Source organism: Poecile atricapillus, chromosome Z, assembly GCF_030490865.1.
Source record: "Poecile atricapillus isolate bPoeAtr1 chromosome Z, bPoeAtr1.hap1, whole genome shotgun sequence".
Taxonomy (NCBI): domain Eukaryota; kingdom Metazoa; phylum Chordata; class Aves; order Passeriformes; family Paridae; genus Poecile; species Poecile atricapillus.
Window position 1 is genome coordinate 132,522,879 of NC_081289.1, and position 18,263 is coordinate 132,541,141.

Sequence of the window (18,263 nt, forward strand, 5' to 3'; positions counted from 1 at the left end):
CCGCAGTAAGATGGCATGTATTCATCTCTTCCTTCAGCCTTTGGTCATACAAAGGTCAGTTTGATTGGAAGAAATTCCTCAAGTAGCTGCAACTAGTTTTGCTATGAAGTGGGCATCCTTAAAGCAGAATCCTGGACTTGTATAATTACTGTTACTGAAAATAAAAATGTATGGTTAAAACCACAATTTTAAAAAGAAAAATTTCATGGGCTTGCCAGGACAGTTAAGTTTTTGACTGCCTCAGTCATCAGTAGTTTAGTATCATCTAGGTGATGATTATTAGCATGTTATTGCCACACTGCCTCCTGACACTGTTCAGGATCTCTGTACAGAAGCCTTATTATTCCCAGTGAGCATTAATGCATTTGAATGGCTTGTCTCCGTTTTGGTGGGAAGGATGATTGTGTAACACTGAGAACATGGAGCTCCCTGTGTGTTGTGCCCACAAAGGTTCACAGAGCTGCACCTTCTCGTTTTAGGATCTGTTTAATGGTACTTTAATAAATGTTGTGTTAAAAATGCCTACAGTTCTGTATAGCAAATGTGAATTTTTATGACAAGAATGTGTATTTAGAGTAAAAAAAGTAATATAAAATCCAGTTTCTTTGTATCCAGTGAAACATCAAATAAAGCTCTGGTACCTGTATTCTTGTTTTATGGTTTCGTTGCTTCATTTAAGGCTTTTCACGTAAGAGGTTTTTTAAGCACAGTTTGAGGTTATGGGTTGGAGCCATATATTAGACACAGGCTGTGCTGTTTTGTTAGGGATGTACATGGACTGCCCCATGAAGGCACTGCACTGGGAGTGTCCTTTCCACTTGGTTATTATAGGGACACTTCAATACCAGAGGATGCTGTGATGTGTCCATGCTGCCAGGGACACAGTGAGCTCTCAGCTACCTCTTTTCCCAGCGGGGTTCTCCAGCCCCGGTTTGCCTGAAGCAGCAAAGCACAAGGCCCTGCGGTGCGGCCTGCTGGCTCACGCCGCCGGCGGTCTCTGGAAGGCGGGGGATGGCACTTCTGAAGTGCCAGTCTGTCTCCCTGGGCCCTCACACACTGAGCACTGCCCACCATCGAGGCAAACCAGACCCCACTTGCCTGCAGGTCCAATGGAGCAGACTGTCTGCTGCCCCATGTCTGGTTCCAGGACATGCCAGCGAGGAGGTGAGTCCCTCCAACTTCTCTCCCTGGTGTCTCCTATGCAATGCGGGGATACCCCTCGGAAGGGGGCACAGGCAACTTCCTGGCAAGAGTGCTCTGTACACTTGAGCAGGGCAAGCAACTCAGCCTCCTGCAGGAGCTGGGTGTGGCGTGTTAAAGCCTTTCTGCATGGTAGAAGCTTGACGTTTAAGGTTTGGGTTACGTAATCTTCCTAGCAAGGCCAGAAATTTTGTTTTTCAGGACAGTTTTCTGTTGCTCACTTTTCCTGCTGTGTCACAGGCAAACCCAGCTTAAGTGCAGTGCCCTCTTACCCTTTGTGACCTCTCACTTGGCCCGGGTGGAGTCAGGTGCAAGCTGCAGGGCTGCAGTAGAAGAGACCATGAAAGATGAGCAAGTGTCTCAGTGACTCCCTGCAGAAACCCAAAGTACTGTCTTACCAACAGGAGCATGTTAATTGGTCAGTACACAGAATAAATTTTTGCCATTGCTGAAGTGGTTACTAAACAGTAAATGTAGCCTTTAGTTTGAATCAATCAACAAAGCTTCTGTCTCTTCTTTAAAATGTTGTAAGTGATACCAAATTTTCATATGGTTATTAAAAGCTAGCCAACCTGCATACACAGAGGAGTAAAAATCTGCAGCTCTTGTTAGTGTAGTGCTGCTGGACTAGAGCATGTGGGGGGTGGCACAAATTGCAGCAGCAGCAGCTGGTCAGCTGGAAGGAACATTAAACCTGGGGTTGAGTTTAGCATGATGGCTCTTAGTGCTTTTACTCACACATCCTATAGCAAAAGTTCAGGCTGGATGTTCTCTATACACATCCCTGCTGGGAAGGGGCAGGGGGCTGTGGAGGTGGGGTTAGCAGAGGAATATGCCCATAGAAGCTGTCTGAAATCTTGGAAGACCCAGTTGTTCCAGTCTCCAGCAGCATTTCTTACCCTTGATGCCTGAGAGATAGGCTGGAAATAAATCCCCATAGACTGGTGTCTATAGAGAAGGTATTTGTATACGGCAGCACTGGTGGTGAAGGGGATATCTCCACCTAACTCACCCACCTTTTTCAAGTGCTGCGGTTTATTCATACAGTAAGCATTGTTCAGTGTTATCATCACATACATCCTAGAACCAATTTAAATTGTAAGATCTCTCTCATGTTTATTAGATAGTTCTTTTGCACTGCACTTGTGCCTCCCCAGTTCAGGGGTCTTGGGGGTCTTTGATGAAGGCTTCCAAGGTCTCCTTCACATCTGCACTTTTCAACTGTGTCTTAGAAGCATGTGCAATTACAATGTTCCTTGATTTGTCTGGTCCTAACTAGCCTAAATTCTTTATTTTATGGCTAATTGGCTTTGCACTTCCCAATTTTTGTTTAGTACTATACTTACATATCTCTAAAGTTATACACCTGGTGATCTTTTTTTCCTTTTTTTTTTTGTCTATTCAGTTAACCATATGCTAGCCATTACATTGTCTAAAAAGTTATTTATATCAGGTTATATAGGTATAAAAGTTATGATTCAGGTAATATAGGTATAAAAAACTATGATAACCTGGTATCAGGTTATACAGATATATAAAAGGTTGTGATTTAGTTTATATTGATATCAGGTTATATAGATATATCAGGTTATATTGATATCTTAAAGCTCAAGCCATATAAGCACCTTGTAACTGTGATCAAAGTTATATAGGCATCACTATATTGACTTTAGCAGGTCAATGTGCAAAGTCAATGCAAACATCTCAGCTCCCCCATCTCTGGTATGTTTTGCTTGTGCAGTCACACAGACAATTCCTCCTGTAATACCCACCTGGTGTTCCTGTCTTAGACAAACTACACTGAGTATCAGAGACCTTGGAAAGTGAGAGGGGATTTATTGGAGAGGGGGAGGATGCACTTGAAGACCCAACCCTCTTTTGTTTCTATCACTATCACACAGATTCAGCCCAATACCTGAGCACCTTCATCTTCAAACAAAAATACTTGAGCCCAATGAAGCCAGGAAAATAAAGAAACTTAAAAGACTAAATAATAATCTGCAGGCAAGGTAGGATTTTGCAGTGCTTCTTGCTAGCCATTTCTTCCTCACAGCATTCTGATTAAAAGGAAGAGAGTTTTCAAAAACTCCTGCTTGATTTACAGGATATACATGCTCCTTTCTCATTAATGTCATGCCATCTATGCAGATACATTCTGTTTCCTTGTTCCTGTACAGTTTCCAGGATTGCAAGCACCACCCTTGTTAGCAAAACTATTGTCTGAACAAACCACTTCCATTCCCTAGGTAGCCGTCACATTTCTTCACATTTCTGAAGCTTGTAAAGCTTTCAAGGAAGAATTAGAGGGCATGAGCTGGGGTGTGTTTTGGATATGTCAGGTACCACACTGATGAAACAACCAGGATAGATCCTACCTAAGAGTGCAAAAAAAAGCATGTTGTTAGACAGTGGACTAAGTCCTCTGGCTTTGCTTTTCTAGAAACTCAGAAATGTGGAACCCATCTCTCAGTTTGCATTCCAATCCCGGAGGAGAGGGAGTTATGTTGCTGGGGGATACCTGAATGAATTCCTTGTTGCTAAGTTTCCAAGCCCTGCCTGCCCCAGTGCAGATGTGATCTGCCATCGCCAAGAACACTGACACCAGCCAGGGTTTGCCACTTTCACCTTTCTCTAGGGCTGTACTAATCAACCCGGCAGTCATCTGACTCAAGTCATCAGAGACCTTGTAAAAGGTTTTAGAGGATTGGTTGCTTAATAAAAAACCACCACATTATTTTCCTGCAGTAATGGGAAGATTTGCTAATGTTCATTAAACACTTGACCCAAAATCTGAACAAACATCTTTTCCACTGTGTTATGTATCTGCAACCCTATAAAATACATTTCTGCTTTTCCTTTAATTACACCATTGAGAAACAGAAAGTGTGAAAGCTGACAGAAAGAAAATATTCTGGGTGCCCTTTTACCTTCTTTAGACCTTGTTGCTCATATAGATTCACTGCATGCTCCCAAAGTGGCCAGTACATTTTTATAATCCCATTGGGATTACTTCAAGAGTAAGTGTCTGGTTTTATATTTTAACTGAAATGAAGTATGCAATTAACTGTGAATACAAACAACAAATGTCTGCAGTCTATTTTCCAGGCTATTGAGAAATGTGGATTTCTCATCTGTCTGCCTTTCAATCCTCTATCGACTGTTACCATCAGCACTGAAACAAACTTTAAGTAATGAAGCAATGAAATTCATTTGCTTTGGCAGTCAAAAAAGCAAATCACAGTAGGGATCATGGGGAAAGATATAGGAACAAGGTAGAGCACATCATTATGTGTTCATCTAGGTACCATCAATATTAGTGCAGTTTGGTTAGCCAGTATTAAGAAACATGTGGCAGGCTTGAAAAGACTCAGTCAGGGCAACAAGGATGACCAAAGTTACAGCAAACTTCCAGCTCAGGAAAGATGAAGTCAGGACTCCTTGGACAGGAAAAGAGGAGGAAGTATGATAGCTGGCTATCAAACCATGAGTGGCATGGCTGCAAGTGGTGGCTCACAAGCAACAGGATGAGACACCACCTGAATCTTTCCAGAGGCATATTCAGAGCAGACATAAGGAGAGCATTTCACATGCTGGATAGTTACACCACAACACTTCTTACCATGATGAGTGTTGAATGTTTTCATCAGCCCAAAGGAAGATTAGGCAGTTTCATGAAAAATGAATTTGCTGAAGGCTGCTAATATAGTCACAGTGGATTCATCTCACGGAATTCCAATGCTGTGAATAGTTTGGTGCTGGGGGAGTGCTTAGGACCAGTTGTTTCTTAACAGAAACAAATATTACTTTTGATAGTAAATAAGGTAATCTTTCACACAAATCACAATCTCATAGCACTTGTCTAGTGATGAATAGAAAAGAAGTTGATTCATATTATATGCATGTGAAGATAAGCTCTGCTTGGATAGCGCCCCCTTGAGCACCCTTCTGATTTGTTATCACAGGGTCACAGAATACTTCAGTTTAATTTATTTCCATATTTAATCCGTCCTAATACCCTTACCTAGAGAGGATTATCAGGTGCTGGAAACACTTTCTGGGAGGAAAAGAATCTGTTGTATCTTTGTTCTTCTGTTTGATATACTGATTTTCATAAGATTGCGCGGATATTTACCCGGTCCACATTTGGGTAACAGTAGTTTTATGGGCTAAGTATTTGTGCATATAATGTAGAGCAGAGTGGAGAGCCAGGAGTACTTTATTAGCTGGAGTCACAACTTGTCACAGGGTCTGGTACCAAACCGATCCACATGCCTTGTCTCCACAGTCTAATCTAACAAGCTATTGTGTCTTCCTGCTCCATGTTCAAGTAAACAAGGACTATGATAGCCTTTTCCAGATCAAAAGCAAGCTTCCACATTGACTACTTTGGGGTGATTAACTACATAGCTATACAAACAGGTAGTCATATCCACAATTCATGGACTTGTGCAAAATAGCAATTAATCAAATATTTTAGAGTTTGTCATCTACTTGAATTACTGAATCACTTAAAGCTCTGATATGGTCAGATTGTAATATGAGGATTATTACTCCGTACATCTGTTTGTGCAGACAACACAGTCTGCAAGAAAATCAGGTAATCTATATTCTCCTTACTGCAACAGTTAAATGAACAAGCTAAACTTGGCTGAAACTTTTTGTACATCTGTATAATTGGTCTGTATGTAGTGGGGAAGATGGGAGGAAGCTTTTTCAAAAAGCCTCTTGCAAAGTACCTGACAGTACCACTGTAAGAATTGTAAGAACTGACCACATAGTCTGAACATTGTGTTTTTAGGCTGCAAGCTCAAAGCTGAGCAGGATGTACAGGGCAGGGCCGTTAGCTGCCCCCTCTTTGGAAAGCAGCAAGGCCAAGCTTGTGTATGTCAAGGCTACTGAAAGCTAATGGGGGCTGTTATACCACATGTTGCTAGCACGTGCTGAGGTACACTTGATGTCTCAACAAGGACTAAGGCTAGTTACATTTAGTGCAGAAGAGGAGCAGGAAAAACCCAGGCAGCCATTACAGAGTACTTAAGATGCAAGAAATTTAGTCTTTTGGCTTTTATTTGCAATAATTTATTAAGAGCTGGTGCCCTGGGCTACCCATCCACTCTGTCCAGAGGAACACACATGAAGTAGGATCTTAAGTTTCTACAGGTTCAGATAAATGGTTCTGACTTCATAAAATATGGCCTGACTAGGAGGAATTGATGATTTTAAACCAGAAACAGGAGCAGATAAAAGCAAATGCAAATGCATACTTCCTGGGCTGTTTGCTGGTGAGGGGGGAAACAGGGCTGCTGCTGCCGCTCTCAAATGTCTGTAATTTTCACTCTGCTTTATTTTTAATTAAACCTTGAGTCCTCAATTAGGGCTAAAAGGACTTGACAAAGAGAAATGTAAATCAACAATTTATGATGAAGCTGCTTTTCAGCTTTCAGGGCTGTTCTTTCTGTACGTTGAAAGCATCAGTTGTGCAAAGGCTGCAGTTAACAAATATGTATGTGTAAAGTGCTTTAATTTGCCTGTAATCATAATGTTTATCAAAGGAGAGCTCTGAGGAGATTTCCTCTGATGTTCTCTTTGTGCAATGAAGATAAGATTTTTGGATTAAATAAATACAACTCTTAGAGTAAAAAAGAAGCTTAATTTGAAAGACCAAGTTCCTGAGAACTTACATACACTTTGCTAAATTATTCAGTGAACCTCCTGCTACTTTTTTTTATTTGGTCCTTTTCCCAGAAATTCAGAAGAAGTCTCTTGACCTTCAAGAAAAATTAAATAAATAGCTTGGAGAATTGCGCTCACAATTTTTGTAATAACTTTTTGTTCCATAGCACTGAGTAGAATAATAGAGGATTGGACTGGAATGTCTCTCTTTTCATATCAAACAAAGTGCTTGGACCTGCTACTGCTGCAAGACACTCTTTTCTTCTCTTTCTCATGCATGATGGACATAAATGGGAGAAAACCTTATGCTGTTAACCAGTGGTGTGTCATGGAAATTTTTGGCAGCTCCTGTTATAGGGTTTTAGCATTGCTTAGATCAGGTGAGTGGAAGAAAGGATTTTAGTGGAATTCCATGGGGGCAGAATATCAATCAATATTAACTTTCAGTCTGTTTTATATGGTGGGACCCAGTGTATATTCAGAAATAGTTTATTAATAAACATAAATGGGATTTATTCACAGGTTTGTAGAAGTTCTCTCTTACCTAAAGAGATGTAGCATTACTGATCTGAGTGCCATTTTGATGCATTTGGAATTTGTCCTACTGAGTTGCAAGAACTTTGTCAATTTTTTTGAAAAGCCATGTAAAAGAGCTGAACCAAACTATATTTACAAAGATTTGTCAGTAAGTCTGTGTATTTTTAATATATATTATTGTCTCAGAAAAAAAGAAGCAGTGATGCTGCCCTGTAAGCATCGTGTGCATAAGTGTGAGCACTTTCATGCACTTAAAGGAGACAGAGGACCTCCTTCAAAGATGAATGGTCCTATGTTTTTATAATTTACAAGATTATGTATTAATTTGGGGTTGGGTTTTATTCCATTTTGAAGCTTGTTTCCAGAAACACATGCTTTCTCAACATAAAGTTGTTAACAGGTCTTATGTTAGACAAATACCTTTGCTATGCAAGATCACTGGGCTGTTCCAGGCAACTCCCCATGGACAGGCTGATGTGCCAACTGGTCTGAAGTTCTTCCATTATCTCCTTCTGTGGCTTTTCTATGTTGCATAGAGCACTTAAATACTGATAGATGTAGAAAATAGAGTATCTTCATTCTAGTCCATACTTTCCTAAAAATTGGACAAGTTGGAAGGGAAAAAATTATTTGGGAACCTTCATGTTGTTATTTTGTGATTAAGAGGGGATGAGTAGCTTCAGATGAGTAAAGGAGAAGAGATGACAAAACATGCTGGTCTACTGTTTTTTTCTCATATATCTTACCTTGAATTGCTGTACAAAACCTCTGGGGCAGATGATTCAGAGCACATTGTCCTTCCAAACAGAAAACCCTCTGCAAGCAGATGTTGATTCTGATATGTATTTGCATAGCCTGTTGGGGAGTCATGTGCGATCTTTTAACTGGTAATGGTCTTGTGCTTGCCTCTCACAGCATTTCTGAAGTAGGGTTTTGCCCTGGTTATGCCCTTTTGCCTTGGAGCTTGCCTCATAGGCATTTATACCTCTGCAAAATGCATAGATAATATGGGTGCTTTAATTTGCAAACACTTTGTATTCACTTGGAAAAAAGCATAAAGCCTAGGGGATGGGAACTTCTCTGTGGATTTTTCAAACAGCTGGGGACAGCAGTGGTGAAGGCTTGGGGTTCTGCACATGCCCAGCTCCCCAAGGGTGAGAAGAAACAGCTTTCCCATCTGCTGGGGAAGGCTTTGAATCATTTTGCAAAAGATATTATGTGTTACAATGCAACATGACAGTCAGTTTCTATGCCTTCAAGCTGTCTTTAAAATCAGCATTTTCTTTGACTGACTGTTGTATCTAAGCTGTGTTATTTGAGATCCTGTTAACTGCTTATGTTTGATGGAGATGGCTCTTCTATTTCCTCACTGTATCTCAAAGTTTGTCTTCAAGGGTGCAGCTGGCTCTCCTGTCTGGGTAACACCTTCCTGATACGATCCAGTCATGTCAGGATATAGGCATGGCTCCACAGCAAGCCCAGGTGCCCCTGTGTTGCTGCTGTGTGTTCACATGGCAGGAAGCATACTTCCTTTGAAACACTGTCTCCATGCTACGCTGATCTTTTTGCTTTGAAGGTGATGAACTGTGCAAGTCTGAGGATATTCGTGCATCACTGAAAGAATTTTCAGGAAATTCAGGAGAGATGTCTGACTCTATAATGAGCTCATTGTTCAGACTAAACTGGGGCTTGTGCAAATCTCATCCTTTAAGAACCCACTTCTTAGTTATTATAAAATCCATGTGGTGCTGTTGCTGTTACTGAAGCAGCGCATGTATTAGCTTATTGTCTGGGACTCATCTGTGTTTATGTCTCGCATTTAATCAAACTGAATCCTTCCCCCTGGGAATCATCAGTGGTTCACAATACTCCCTGTCAGACTGACCCGCATTTCCCAGGAAAATATTGTTTCACTGGTCTTGATAGTTTTACAGGAATTTTGCAGTGGCTAATTATGAACTGAGCTATCCTCAGGCATCTCTACTGCTTCTTCTATTTTCAAACTGTAAGTCTAGCATGGAGATTTTTCTTTGTGGGAAAAGTACAAGAGAACATCTACTTTTGGGACAGTGTCCCCTCCTTCTCCATCCTCTCCCTACCCAAATCTTGTGAAACCAAAACACATTGAATTCTGATAGCATTTAGAAGATTGCATCACTCTGTGATAATTCCTTTCCCAGTGTTGCTCAAGGATCAAATCAGGTGAAAAAGGGTTTTTGACAAACAAAGGATGTGTGATGTGAGCAGCTGTGAGGCTGGGGGCACGATTTACCTCAGTGCCACCAGCCAGACATTGAAACCTGTTTGTGTGATACTTAGAACAAATCAAGACTTAAATCAAGATGAGTTGCTGCTTTACAGCAGTCAGCAACCCTCAAAATCCTACATTAAAGAGCCAAACACAAGATATGCTTGTCTTGTCCTGAAGTCCATATGAGCTCTGCAAGTGCTCATTGCATTATTTCCAGTGCCAGCCACTGTTAAGCATGGTATGACTTGTTTTCTAAGTGTCTGGTGCTTAAATCAGCAGTGTTGTGACCTAAAAGTGATATTGCCATGATCTACAAAACACAGTAATTTTTACATTGATCCATACAGTCTACCATATGTTAACCCTGGACATAGCACTGAATATAGAGGCACTAAATAGCAGTGTTTGCCTCCCCTTACAGGGAGTAATCGTGGGTCTGCAAATCACACTACCTTGTGCAGATAAGAAGGTTCTGCTGTGAATTCTTACCAATCTGGCTTTCATGGTTATCCCAAACAACTTGAAAAAAGATTGGTTATTCCTCATATTTATAAATTCTTAAGTGAATAGTGCATTGAGACTTCAAGTGACATTTAAGAAACTAAATCAATATTATAGTAGCACCTCTTCAGCATTCTTGTCTTGTGTTAGGCAGAAAACAGTAAGCCTGCCTATAATAAACATGCACGCATGCTCAAGGTTATATTTGTACTGAGTAAGTTGTGATTCCTCTAGGGAGAATATTCAGCACAAGCTCCCTCTTGTACAGCACTGTGCTGAATGTGTCTTTACAAATCCACCATATATAGTTTTGGTGATATCCTGCTTTATTTAATCTAGTGGTCCTAAAACTCCTTCTGGATCACATAATCTTTCATTTTAGTCAGACTGTGAGGATTCTAGAAAGGGCAGTGTATATGCACTGCTACTGTGAGATATCAATGGTTCATGTTTAAATAGATTGCTCATATTTTTGGTAATTTTTTTATTTTCAGCCATGGATCCTTCTTTTCCTCAACTGTTCTAATTCTCCCACCAGGATTTTATGAATCTTAGCTGGTTCATTCACAAGGAGACTGGTTCATTCATAAGGAAAAATGAAGCTAAGTTAATTGAGTTAATATAGTGATACAAAACCTTTTTATTTACATATCTTGTTCAAAAATAAATAAAATTCCTTCATGAGCTTGTTCATACAGAATGTGGTCTTCTTTGCTGTCATAAGCTTCTCCAAACTTCCAGCTCCTATTTGCTCTACTAATCCCTCCTCTTCATAGACATGTTTTGTTACACTCCTTGAGTGTGTCTGACGGAAACAGAGAAGCTTCTCATTTGATTTGCTCTTACTTTTTTAATAAGAAAATAAATTCAGCCAGTATGATCACAAAATACCAAAATAATTTTAAATGAAGTATAAGAGATGCTTCGGGGTGTGGACGGTCCGGGACACGACAGAGACCTCTATAGTCGAGTTAGATGTTAGTAGTTTATTTCAGGCTGTGGGAGAGAGAGCCTTGCTAGGAGCCAGCAGATGAAGCTCAAAGCATGCTCAGAGGGCACAGTACAAAAGGGGGTAAAATATGAATACATGAGCTCAAGACTTAAGATTTCTAAGAAAGAGAGTAACAGAACAGAAGTGAGAGAGCCGGGAAAAAAGGCAGAAGAAGAGTAGCAAGAGGGAATCAAGAGAAACAAGAGTGAAGCAAGAGCGTAGAAAGAGCAAGGCAAGAGAAGGCAAGAGTGTAGAAAGAGCGAGGCAAGAGAGCGAGCTCTCCTTTACAATTACTTATATAATCTATACATTTGAATATTCTATTCCTTTACTAACCAATCTTCATAAGTATACTAATACAGTAACATTTGTGTGCAACCTATAGAAATCGCTGCTTTTGCATATTTTTAGTTATCTCAGGGTCCTTCAGACCTTTCTTTATAAGGCTGGGGAGAGGGGTCTCAGCTTAGTTTTATTGGGGGAAAGAATGTGTTATGGCATACCAGACCAGTTTCTTTGAATTATTCAAACCATGCTTTCATTTGTATTTCTTCCTTTGCCTTTCTGGCTAAAGAGTCATATTTATAATTTCTTCCTAATTCTACCTTCCCAACAATGAAGGGTCCTTTATTCTTCCCAATGTCTGTTCATGATCTTTCTTGTAAGCATGTGCAGCGGGTTGATGCTGGTTGGCTGCCACGTGCCCACTCAGTCACTCTATCACTCCCTTTCCCACTGGGACAGGGAAGAGAATAAGATGGAGAATGACCAACAGAGTGAGATAAGACAGTTTTATTACAGTAAAAAGAAAGAAACAAGCAGAGATCTGCGCACACAAGAGCTAATGGGGACAAAGATCAGTCTCTACTTCCCATCAGCAGCAATGTTCCAACACTTCCTGGGAAGCAGGGCTTCAGCATGCATAATGGCTCCTCCAGAAGGCAAACATTGAAAACTCATGAATGTTTCCCCACCCTTTCCTCCTCTCTCCCTTAACTTTATATTTGAGTTCATATCCTATGGTATAGAATATCTTTCTGGCTAATTTGGGTCAGCTGGTGTGGTTGTGTGGTTGTGTCCATGCCCCAGGGTGGGGGAAAGAATGTCAGAGGGACAGCACTGCTCTGCAGTAGCCAAAACACTGGTCTGTTATCAACACCTCTTCAGCTACCCATGCAAAGCACAGCACTGTAAGGGCTGTGAACTTTACCTCACTCAGACCCAATACAGCATGACCTTTCTAACCCTCCTCTGAAGAAACAGCCTGTTTATACCCAGAGATGGAATTGATCTTGGCTGCATCATTGCAATTACTCTGTGTCTATGCAAAATTCAGGTCACTGGCCATTTTCTTACCTCTGCAGAGCAGAATTAACACTACAGTGTCAGCTTGATGTTAATGACTCAAATTGCCTGTAATGACATGAAAGATATTTTGCGTGACCTTGTTGGCCAGGGTGAAGAGGAGGAGAAAGAAGGCAAATCTGTGATGTATGTTGCCTCGTTTGTTTTTCCAGGTTCCCTTGGGCTAAATTGCTGCAGTAATGCAGTCAGCTTTCTTCACCATCATTAGCAGTGCTGAAAACCCTCTCAATTATGACTGTCTTTATGGGGCAAAAGTGGTGTTGAGCAAGTGTTCATATAATGTTCTGTGTGGCTGGCAATTGCCATATGTTGATGCTGCAGTAAGTATTCAGCTTGTTTCAGGTTCTATCATGAAGACTGATTTCAAACATTGAAATGGGAACCTGTATAGCCAAACCCACCATCTTGGAATATCCTTTCATAGCCACCATTTATGCCTTAAGTTTTAGCCTCTATATTTTTCAGATCATGTACTGCGTTAGTGCATAACTCTGAACTTCATATAGACTGTTAGTAAGTTCTCTCCACAGTTTGGTCAGACAAAACTATACTTTCTCAGATGGGAACCAAGGTCATCATCTCAGCCTCAGACCCAAAAAGCATAAACAAAAATGAATTGTGGGGAGCAAACTGAGGGAATGTGACTTCATTACTTGAAGCTGTAATTGAACAGTTAACCCCTGATATGCTAACAGACCAAACTTATACCCATCTGACAAAACTCATGACTATCATCCTTCTTGGGTGTGGTCTCTGCGAGGCTTCTGCACTGCCCAAGGTGTACCCTTTGAAGGCTTTTCAATAAATACCTATTGTGTTTTCTAACTCTGTCTAGACTCTGTTCTAGGTAGCTTCTCCATGGCATCACCATGAGGCCTACATGCCGCTTGTGGTGCCAAGTTTGTGGTGCCATGATGGCAGTGTGAATTTCTCCTGTGAAGGAGAAACCATAGTCAGGGCAGCCTAGAGTGGAGCCAAACCTCTGTGCAAACAGGACTGAGAGAGTGCATGTAGGGCTGGCTGGCTGGAGAAAAAGGGATCCATGGAGGACAGTGACAGCCAGTCATTGCTGCATTATTATCTGGGCAAGGAAAGATGAGTGTTACAGCTGTGCTGGTTATATACTGTGAATGTATAAAGAATCTGGGAGCAGGGCTGTCCATGCCCAGACACTGGAAATAGGTGGGTTTAGAGGAGGAGGTATGGGTAGGAAAGAAAGCCTCAAAATGCCTGTAGTTAGCATTGATGATGCACCAGGGGCCCAAGTATGCTGTGTTAGTCATGACACCTTCCTCCTGTGGGGTTAAATCCTGGAGGGCACTGTAGGCTTGAATCTTCACCAGCTTCCTCCATCAGCAGTCTTATTGCATCCTGTCCCTGTGGTTCACAAGCACAGAACAAAAGCCTTCGTGGTATATTTCCTTTTCCTGCACAGCACTGTCTTCTCTTGTCTCTTGTGTGAGTTCATACAGTTGCAGGCAGTGAAAAGGGAAGTCCAGGCTGTTCCAAAATGTGTGATGAGTAGTAGACCTGGATGTCAGTGATGTCTTTATCACAGAAAATTAATAGCTTGAAGATCATGTAGGGGATACACAGATGAACAGATCTTTTTTGAAGTAGGTGAATAAACCCCTGAGCCTAAAAATAGATGAAGAAAAAGTCAAGAAAAGTGAGTGATTTGGCATAATCATAGAAAAGGAGGTATGGGACTAAGTGTTGTAATTTGTAGCTCCTAACCCAGTGTTTGGTTGTCTGGACTACGCTTCCCTCTGCTGCCCTATCTTGAATTTCATTAATTTAATTACTTCAATGACAATAGGAACAAGGCCTTAGATTAGGGTTTTCAGGGACAGTTGAGGGAGTCAGAGACTTGCTGCTTGTTTCCAGCATGATTTTGTTGGTTTTGAAACCAGTTAGAATAGTCAAGATTTCAGTTACTTGTAAATGGTAGCTATGGGGATTTGAAGTTCCTTTATTTGCCTCCTGCTTCTGGAGTAGGAGGTAAGAAGAATTATGTGGACCCTGGTCAAGCTGTCAGTTGATTGTTATGTTTGCTGGCACTTGCATATAGCCACTGAGTCCCTTTATAAATCTGTACATATGCCTCCTGCAATACATTTTTAAGACAACTAAAAATAAATGGGTGAATCATGTGATGGATAGACTTACAATAAAATCACAGAATGACCTACTGGATCCATGTTTTGAACACCTCAAAATATGTCAGTACAGATAAGGCTGAAAATCAGAAACTCAAAAAGAACACACTCAGGATCTACTGACACCTTGGGCAGGAGAAAGGACAGCCTGTGACTGCATGAACATTCACAATGAGGGGTGAGACAGAAGTTGGTTTTCCCTCTTCGTCAGTTAAACTGTAAGGGTTTCCACCTATGTCTGCTACAGAGGAAAGAGCAGCATGGGTAGATCATGCAGGCATAATATAAATCCCCCTTTATTTTCCTGGGTATGGAAGGCTTTACAGTGCAGCTTAGAAGCAGCCAAGGTGGGAGCTGGGTCAGCCTGGGGGTCTCACCACTCTGAAGGAGCTCAATGGGAAGAGTGAGAAAGAGACTGCCTTAACCATAAGACATAGTGTATAATTTTTCACCCCCCTCTTCACAGATGTTCAAGGAGTCATGCATGCAGTTACCCTTGCATACTGAGCACATGCACAAATTTACACTGCCAGCTGCACTCTGCATGCAGGTCACATGCAGATAAGTGCACATGCAGCAGGTTCAGAATGCCACTCTCCTTCAAACATGCAATTTCAGTGTAAAGCATGAGAATTAGGGACTCACAGCTGAAATCTTTGCCATTAGCATGCAAAGGAGTTCCAGTATCATCAGAGTGTGATGTCTTACCATAAATGGATCATGAATAAAACATTCTGAGTCATGGAGAAGAGCACCTCTCCCATAATTTCAGGTGGGTGATGTAAAGGTGGCATGGCAGCACCAGCAGCTCCATCCTGCTGTAGGACATGAGAGTGACAGAGAAACAGTAATGCTGGCTCCACCAGCAGACCATCTCAAAAGCCTCTCTGCCTGCACTGAGGCACGTGTGCACCTGCAAACATCCCAGTTTTGGGAGTTTAGGTCCATCCCAAGACTTGGCTGAAGAGCTTAGAGAATGCCTTCCTAATTCAATTCCTCCACTGACATTTGTCTTGCATCAGGAAGTTCTGTCCAGCATTGAACAGATTTGCCTCAATGCAAAAATTCATACATGTAAACATTTATTCATGTTTGCAGAACTGCAAATAAAAAGGTGACAAAGTTGACCTTGAGAAAAAGAATCCTTTCAGGATTTGTGGAAAGCTGTGGTCCTTTACCACTTGCACGGTGCCCATGGCAAAGATGTTACTATTCAGCAGGAACTGTGGTGAAACTCACCGTCTTTAAAGATTTTCTATAGGGATAGTGACGCTAACGGCAGAAGAAAGATGTCACACTTAGGAAAAGGAAAGCAATGCATCATTTACAGGTTTGCCCTTTGTACAGGGTTCACTCTATGAAGAAAAATCTTCTGCTTCCTCCTCTACTTGTGTTATGAGTGACATGTAAAACAGGTACACAAATATAGCAAGCACACACATGTTATTCCAGCTGCAGCTCTCATTAGAAACATCTAACCACATACTTGTTCAAGTTACTTTCTAAACCCATTGTGATTAGTATTGTGTCATGTTTCTTGGAAGCAGCCTGCTTCAGGTCACAGAGTGTAATTAAAGGCAATTAATGCAATTACTCACAACTGTGCTACTGATAATGCTCCAGATGCCATTACAGCACTGTGCCTCCTGCTGCTGGTCCTCACAGGCTGTGCCTTTATGTTCTCCTAGTGTTGTCATTGTGGTTAAACCAGGGGGCTGAAAATGGGAGTACAGTTTATTGCTCCTAACTCCCTTCTCTCTGAAAATTTCAAGTGTGCTAGGCAGAGCCTAAACTCATTAGTTTATTCACTAACTGATGAAGAGTAAGAAAGAGAGAAGAGTGTAGATTGCCATAGAAAAGGATCATAGTTGAAAGGTTATAAAGAAAATATATTTTAAAAAGTGTGTTTTACAGTAGTCTGTTCTACAACTAAACATATACTAAATGTGCTGATTTCCTCTAATGAGTTTTATAATTATGGAGTAAATTTTCAAAGGAACTATAACTTTAGGCAGTAAAATCTGAAATGCTTGAATTAGCTGTGCAATTCAAACTTTTCCTTTGCTATCCAGCCCTGCCTTTCCCTTTTGTCTTAGCCACTGCCAAGTAATTTACAGTTCAAGAAAGGTTAATGGAGCTATAAACAAAGCACAGATGCCTCTCACATTTCCTTTATTGGGCTGAGGTATGAAAATAGCCACTGCTTCCAGAGAAGGGCACACATGTAATTATAGAAATACCTCAAGTCTCTTGCTTATCTGTAGAACAGGTACACCATAAACTTCATCTTCAGTGGGGCCTTCTTAGGGGCTGAAACCAACCTGAATTCACTCCCTACCCTCTGAGTGTATTTTTGTAAAGTGAGTGTTGGTTTACTGGGATGATTGTTAAACTCATTAAGTCTCTAAAGAAGGATTGACTACTGTAAACTCGATTTTAAAAGCTGTCTCACATAGATAGTGAGATATCTTTGGATCCCCTTGTGAGCCTGTCAATCACTGCAAGCACATTAGAGTTCAACATTTCCCACTTGCACCAGCGTGAAACAAAAATATCTCATCTAAGCTGAATGGTGTTGAAACAGTTCTATAGCAATGCAGTTGTGACTGAGTTCCTTAGCAGCAGGTCAGGGCTGCCTCCTGGTTTCCTGGGCCTTTCTCAAAATGCAGGTTCAGCAGTGCTGGAGCCAAGGCAAACAGCACTGTCCTGCAGCAGCTGATATCTAGAAACACAGCCTGTCTCCAGCATCAGATCCTGCTGCTGCTGGGACCCGGCCTTGGGGGGGGTCCAGGAAAGCCAAAAGCTTTGGCAAAGATAGCTTAGTCCATTTCCCTTCTTTCCATGGGGGTGATTGCAGTAAAGGGGAGTCCGTATCCTTGGAAAAATGCAGTAGGATCTGTATAATGCTTTGTTTGAAGAAGGCTAACTATGAACAGATGCTGGTAGCTGATGGTCCAAATGATGCAAGCAGGGTGTGTTAGTGCACGCAGGGGTATTTCAGTACATGTGTGTAAATGAGCAGAGGTCACCAGCCTGCATGTGCACCTGGCAGTTCACCCTCTTCCTGTTTGCTGAAGCTGTGTTTGCTGGCTCTGGGACCTTGCAGGACAGGCAGTCCTGTCAGACACAGGCTCTGTGCAAAGCTGAGGTTGAGGTTGAGGTTATTAAAAAATAATTAAAATAATTATAGTCTACCAACATAGGTCATTGTTTAATTTCTGCTTTCTACAGTGCATACAATGCCCAGAAACCCTCAAGACTTTCACCCTCTGTATGGTTTTTCCTATCCAGCTTTGTAGAGTGCATCAAATATAATCAGGTATGCAACTACTGTTCTCAGTTTAACTTCCCCTCAGCTACCCCACTTCATCTTCTTCCACTCCCATTTCCCTCAAACCCACAGTGCCTGGGTGGACTAAGGCATCCTGAGCTGGCAATTGGCACCCCTGGCCAGTCCAGCAGCACCACAGCACAGAAGCTGTCCCTCTATATGTGATCGTGAATGTCACCCTAAGTGCCATTGCAATGTACAAGTGAGCGGGAGCTTTCCTACTGAATTCAATTACACCTTCTTGTGATATTTAGA